Here is a 6,852-nt window from a genome sequence, read left to right as displayed (position 1 = left end):
CTTGTTGGTCCCTCTCAAATCTCTGGTGAAGATTTCTGACTCAGTACTGTTGAGGCAACGAGTGTTGGGAAATGTGCGAGCGAAATGAACAGTCTGACGACACTCAGTGCGAAGGACCGAATTCCCAGCGGCGTAATTATGTGTTTATGGTCAGCGCCATAAATTAATGTTGACATGGCACACTCCCACCGGGGAAAAGCGTGGCGGCTCTACAACACGCACGTCACATCGGTGCTGAAGTGTGTTCTTGCCTGAATAGTTTCCAGCTAATAATAAAGACGTGCACGTTCACTATTATTGGCCAGGACATCACAGGCTGCGGATCAGGAAACAACAACACCCCTCGGATAAATATCTTGAGCTATGTTTGGTATGAAAAAAGGGGGAAAAAATTTAAACATCTACCTTTAAAACGAATTCATATTAAAAGAGCAAAAAATATGACCTCATCTCCATATTCATTATATTCTATGAGAGATAAATTTTGCACAGGTTTTTCTTTTTTCATTATTATTTTTCCTCCTTTTCTTACATCATCACCACCCAAGAGACATGCGCCGTCAGCCTAACAGATCCTTCCACGCCTTGCCTCCAGTCAGTCATCCACTCAGGCACACTCACCATCCAACACCTACATATTATTACCACCCTTTGTCCGTCTCGTTCGTTACAGGCAGGCCTTTAATTTGTATTTCTGAGGATTTTTCTTACACTTTCTCATTTCAGCATTCCCTGTGAGTATAGCGGTCACGCCCTCAACGCAGGTGAAGCCAGAAATCTAATAACATCAAGCGACTACTTCGTAAGTCCTCAGCTCTTTAAAGAATCTATCAGTTGTCAGGTTTTGTAAGGAGACTTTCAGCATATCAGAGGATTTAAGACTGAGGAAAAATGCAGCAATATAGCAGAGGTAAGTGCAGCATATCTTATCACTTTAACTATACAAGACAAACACCAAAGCTCACTCACTACTAGACTTGCAGCAGGCCATGAGTTTCCAATGCTGTCCTTGTGTAAGAGCACCTGGAGAGTGGAAATATTATGATAATTTTCTCAGGCCAGTTATTCTCTTCCCCAGCGAACAAAAAAAAGAAAAGATACATGTTAAGATATTATAATCCTTTCTCACGCTAGTTATTCTCTTCCCCAGCGTACGGGAAGAAAAAAGATTAAGATATTATAATTTTCTCAGGCTAATTTTCTTTTCCACAACGGATGAGAAGAGAAGATAAATGCTAAAGAAATTCGTGTGTTCCAGTCATTCAGATCTGTTATTGAAGCAGGAAGACTGAAAGTTCGCTGAAATAGGGCGAGTTAAGGTAGTTGTCTTACCTGAAGTTTGTGCAGTCTTATTGTGAGGAGCAGCTTCCTCGTTCAACCCCACACGTTTTCTGGTTCACTGTCGAAGGTATTTGCTCACTGGTGATGAATTACCTGAGGAGGGAGAATACAACACGAAAGACAAAGAGAAAACAACCTAAACAACACAATATTTTCGTTCCATTCGGTCATTAACTCTCTCTCTCTCTCTCCTCTTCTGTGGTCTTTCGTTATCAGTTAGAGGCGTGTAAAAAGAAATTGTTTTGCGTAAGCACACAGAAAAAAAAAACAGGAATACGGGGTTAATTTTGTTGTCCGTACCCTATAATACTATATACGAGACCGCAATACAAAAATGTGTCTAAAAAGTTGTCGGTGATGGTGGGTGAAAATGTTCAACAGTGGAAGGGTCAATAATTTCCTTAACGATCACGTGAGTATTTTCTTCGTATGTATACACTATTTGATTTAACGTACATTTTACCAATTAATCCCCACATTCTAACCAAAAGCAAACGATCGGAATATTACACGGGTGAACTGCGAGAGTGGGAACATGAGGGAAATAAATGATAATGAGTGGAAGGGAGGAGTGCAGAATGTGGAAATGAGGATATAAAGGTTAGAAACTCCTGGCTGGGGTCTCATTCATAAAACCTCCCACGTGATTCGGCTCATATATACTTCAAGGGTATTTTAAACGAGAGGAATGTTCGAGGGGAGTTGTGTTTACAGGGGAGTGTAAGTCTTTTATTCTTAAACGCTTTGTTCTCTCATCGCGATCATTTTCAAAGGCCACAGAGATGATTAACTGCGTTCTCATGGCTGTTTTTCTTAGACAGTTCAGAATACTCGTTAGATTATCCTATCCTAACTTAACATAACACGTCAGATTATCACTACAAGCATGAAAACAGCCAAGAAAACCTAAATAATTTCCACTACAACTTCTTGAAACTAGTGGAGATAAGACGCCATAAGCTAACGAGTACCGTTCTAAATCCCTATTCCAAATAAAGACACGACACGCTCAAGGCAAGTGATAGTCGCTCCTCTTATGGTCCGTTCGCGCTCCACTTAAGGTACAACTGAATAGACCGTGACGGAAGAGCGAGCGCACTGATACCTGACTGCGTTAGTGCCGGTGTGGATACTTGTGTTGAAATGTATATAACAGTACTTGATCGGACTATGAACGGAGCGTAACTAAGCCTCACGTCACCGTCTCTCTGGTGTCAATGGAGCTTAACTATATAAGATACTAACACCTCATCTTTCTCTAACATATTCTGACAACTGAGTGACACCTCCAGTAACGAACAGAAATGGTGTGAATGGGGCCTAACAGATGATACTGTCGCAATCTTTCTCTTGCACCTTTACACGATTGAGCGTCATCTTCACTAATAAAAAGGAAGTGGATAAGAGTGATGTAAAATTTGAAGTTAATTATTGCTGTTAATTAATTATTAATCTCTCTCTCTCTCTCTCTCTCTCTCTCTCTCTCTCTCTCTCTCTCTCTCTCTCTCTCTCTCTCTCTCTCTCTCTCTCTCTCTCTCTCTCTCGCAAGACTTTATTCCATAACTCCTCTATCCGTTTACCAACACACACACACACACACACACACACCTGATCTGAATGTGATATATTATTATTATTATTATTACTATTATTATTATTACTATTATTATTATTATTATTGTTATTATTATAATTATTGTTATTATTAATATTATTATCATTATTATTATTATTATTATTATTATCATTATTGTTACTATTACTATCACGATCATTATCATCATCGTAATTGCTCCTCACGTAATTACAAGTTTCCCGCCCAACTTAGTTAATCTGGCAGCAGTTCGCAAGTCATCGGGGCGCTTAAGTCTCGCAGGCAGCCTCACTATCTTGTAATTATCGAACGTCAGTCACTCCCTCGCTCCAAGCCAGGCGTAGTGACCCGTGCACACACCCTCCGCACTGATCCAATTTCCCTGCACCGCACTACCAACGCACCATCAACACAGCACAAGCCCACCAGTCAGTCTATTAACCTTTCCACTATTGTTGCATCGCTTTCACTCCAACAGTACCATGCACACAACTCCAGCACATTTGATTATTGCAAACCACTTCACCTTAACTCCCTCCTTCCATTGCAGCCTCCCTTAAACCTTCTTGACCACCACCAGTCCTGCCTCCTCCCCAGCCCCTCCAGCCTTACACACCAGTCCCAGAACGCAGGTTTCCATATAGCTTTGCCCTCCACTCTACACTCCAGTGGTGTTTTTTTTTTTATATTTTTTTGTTCTCATTAAGTTGAATCTTTGAATCTGCCAGTGAACACCTCGATACTTTCTATGACAGCGGTACAACTGGAGATGAAAAGGAAGGTGAATAAGTATAATAAAGTAAGAGTAAGCTGGCTCTCTCTCTCTCTCTCTCTCTCTCTACTTTACCGTGTTGCTTTGAGAGGCAGGGCTGAGAGGAGAGCAGCGGGAGTGTCTGCACCAAGCAAGCACTGAATGCACCACCTACCAACATGAAGGAGTTCAGCAAACCCCCTTAATGGTGTTCTCCTCCTCGGTCCTCTATTCCGGGCTCCGTGAGCTGCCCACACATGAACACACGAATTTTCTCACTTCAGTATATTGCATGATGTCAAGCTGATGGATCTTACTGGAAATTTGTCCCTTTGATTCTGAAATTTCACTGGTAAGTCAATGATAAGTGCTATGCTGAAGCTTCAAAATATTACATGTGCGGAGTATCTTGAATGAATGATAACTTGTGCTTCAGTCTGATCCCTCTGAGGAGATTCCGCCTCGAAAACACAACGGAACACAAAGGAGGACCAAACCCTGAATAACTTACAAAAGTAATAAATTTGTGAATAATTTCACAAAAGAGAAAAAAGTCACGCCAAATAAAGACTTAGCGAAGAGAGAGAGAGAGAGAGAGAGAGAGAGAGAGAGAGAGAGAGAGAGAGAGAGAGAGAGAGAGAGAGAGAGAGAGCGAGTGTGTGTGTGTGTGTGTGTGTGTGTGTGTGTGTGTGTGTGTGTGTGCACCATAACACAATAAAAGAGTGCACGGAATACAAGCAGCATCACGCCTCCCTCTTAGTTAATCACGGCACCACGTCGGAAGCACTCCAGGCCATTCCAACACACCTTGGAATGCTAATAATTTACTATGAATCTCCCGCGACTCTTGCACGATAATGTGATTCAAAGGGAGCAAGGGAAGCTGCAGCCAAGTGCGTGACAAAGGAGGGTTGTTTTCCCAGGAACGCCCAGCAAATTAAGATAATCTATTCCCCGGGATTGCCTCGTGCGAACCTCCAGCAAGAGCGTGGATAAGGTCACCAGGCATCAAGACTCAAAAAGGTTTCTCTGAATGGCGTGATAACACAGATTTTCAGGAATGATTTAATGTGTTAATGTCTCTGCGGTACTATTAAAAGCGAGATCATAAAATTTTCGTCAAGGATTTACGTGAACTGCAGGAACTACTTAAGAAAAATGGGATGACTTAACCTTTTCAATACAATATGCAACAATTCACGACACTAATGACAATGTATGAAAAAAGAATAGATTTTGCAATTTCTAGCCAGTGTAATGTTTCGAGGTGGCTGCAGAACAAGAACGAATGTATCAGAATGGTTAGTGATTAAGGAAAGATGTGCCAACTAGCAGTGAAGGGGTTAGCTATTTCAAGATCTTAGGTTATCAGCATTAAGCTCCCGCGTGTGGTCTGGCGCCGTAAGCTGATCCCGAGCTCTACGGTCCTGAGGGTTGGCTTGATTGAGTACGCTGGTTCCCACTTCATTGGTTGGCGGAATATTGCATGAAGGTGTCAATTATTGCAACACAAAAATGTCTTCTGAGTAAAAGACACTTTAAATGACATGAGAGAGAGAGAGAGAGAGAGAGAGAGAGAGAGAGAGAGAGAGAGAGAGAGAGAGAGAGAGAGAGAGAAAGAGAGAGAGAGACTTACGTAACTTCAGCTTTGCCTCACTAAAATGTTGCCGTCCACCAAGATGATCTTCAGAGGAAAGGAGTTCACTTATAATATTGTTAGATTTTCAAAATATGCCTAATAAAGCCTCACCACTTCTCAGATGTTACCTGTATATATATATATATATATATATATATATATATATATATATATATATATATATATATATATATATATATATATATATATATATATATATATATATATATATATATATATATAAAACAAAACATTTCCAAGACTGTTGTAATAGTTGTGTCTGTCCTTGTTACCCTGCTGTTCCCCAACAACAGGGAGCAAACAGACAACTTTGCAAGCCACCGGTCTGAGCGAGAAAGACTTTATCTCCATTAACGTTAACTGGCTGTGCACCTTTTGCGCCGGACAATGACCAGCTAATGGCGCGGCGTGTCCAGTTTGTTTCGCACGGTGCTGCGAGCCATGTAAGTCTACGATATGTATAACCACAGCCTGGCGCAGTCATCGGAAGCAAATAAAAGTCATGGAGAGGCATGGTATTATCGGGTTCTCTAGATCATCCTTCCACTCTCCGTTAATGCCAATAGTAAAGAAAGATGGAAAAATAAGGCTTTGAATTGATTTCCGTAATTTAAATCAACATGTTCTCAAGGATTCACCTGCAGCTTTTTGTAGGATTATCAACTAAGTGTTGGTGGAACTGACAGGGTATGGCACTCATGTTTATATGGATGATATTATTATTCAAAGAACAGATTTAAATAGAAAATCCAGAGAGAGCCTTTCTGCGCTTACAGGAAGCTCAGTTGAAAGTAAACTTGAAAAAATATGACTTCTTTAAGGATAGTATAGGATAGTTTAGGACATATTATATCAGCTGGAGGGTCAAAGCCACAACCTAGTAAGGTAGAAGCTATCAAGAATATGCCAGCCCCAACTATAGAACTATGGAATGATAAACTACTACAGAGAATTTGTGAGAAATTATGCTGAGATAGCAGCCCTTCTAAACAAATTAATTGCAGGCATGGTGGATGGAAAGAGGGATAAAAATAAAATAACTTGGAATGGTGAAGCTGCTAAGCCATTTAAAACTCTGAAACATGAATTGACTCAAAGGGTTATACTAAAATTCCTAGACTTTACAAAGCCCTTTTTAACTCAACAGTGACGATCAGAATAATCTCAGACCCTCAACCTTTTTCAGTAGAAAATTAAATAAAGCTGAAATTAATTAGAACACTATTGAAAGAGAAGCTCTTGCCATTGTGTATGGACTCAAGACTAATAGAAATCTGTGCCTAGGATACCAGTTTTTGTTCTCACAGATCACGGACCTCTGGCGTGGCTACTGATTGCTTTAAATGTAAATAGTAGGGTAGCTAGATGGCAACTGTTAATAAGGGACTTTGATATTAAGGTGGATTATACTCCTGGAAAAACTAACAAGGCAGCAAATCACTTATCTAGATTGAGAGAATAAGAAGATAAAGATGATGATGAAACTGTAAGTGTTGTAATGAAAAA

General features: G+C 40.4%; 1 long non-coding RNA gene across 1 annotated transcript in view; it reads right to left on the bottom strand.

Annotated features, from left to right (window-relative positions):
* Positions 1 to 961: 961 nt before the first annotated feature.
* Positions 962 to 6,852, bottom strand: part of LOC135109313 (uncharacterized) — a 28,070-nt gene continuing 22,179 nt past the window's right edge. Inside the window, exons 3-4 of the long non-coding RNA XR_010272654.1 lie at positions 1,333 to 1,434; positions 962 to 1,023 (exon numbers count right to left, since the gene is read on the bottom strand). This is a non-coding gene — a long non-coding RNA (uncharacterized LOC135109313). The remainder of the gene's footprint in view (positions 1,024 to 1,332; positions 1,435 to 6,852) is intronic.

Source organism: Scylla paramamosain, chromosome 2 (assembly GCF_035594125.1).
Source record: "Scylla paramamosain isolate STU-SP2022 chromosome 2, ASM3559412v1, whole genome shotgun sequence".
In the NCBI taxonomy this organism is placed as follows: Eukaryota; Metazoa; Arthropoda; class Malacostraca; order Decapoda; family Portunidae; genus Scylla; species Scylla paramamosain.
The sequence above is the reverse complement of the archived record's forward strand: the minus strand, read 5'-3'. Positions and strand labels throughout refer to the sequence as shown.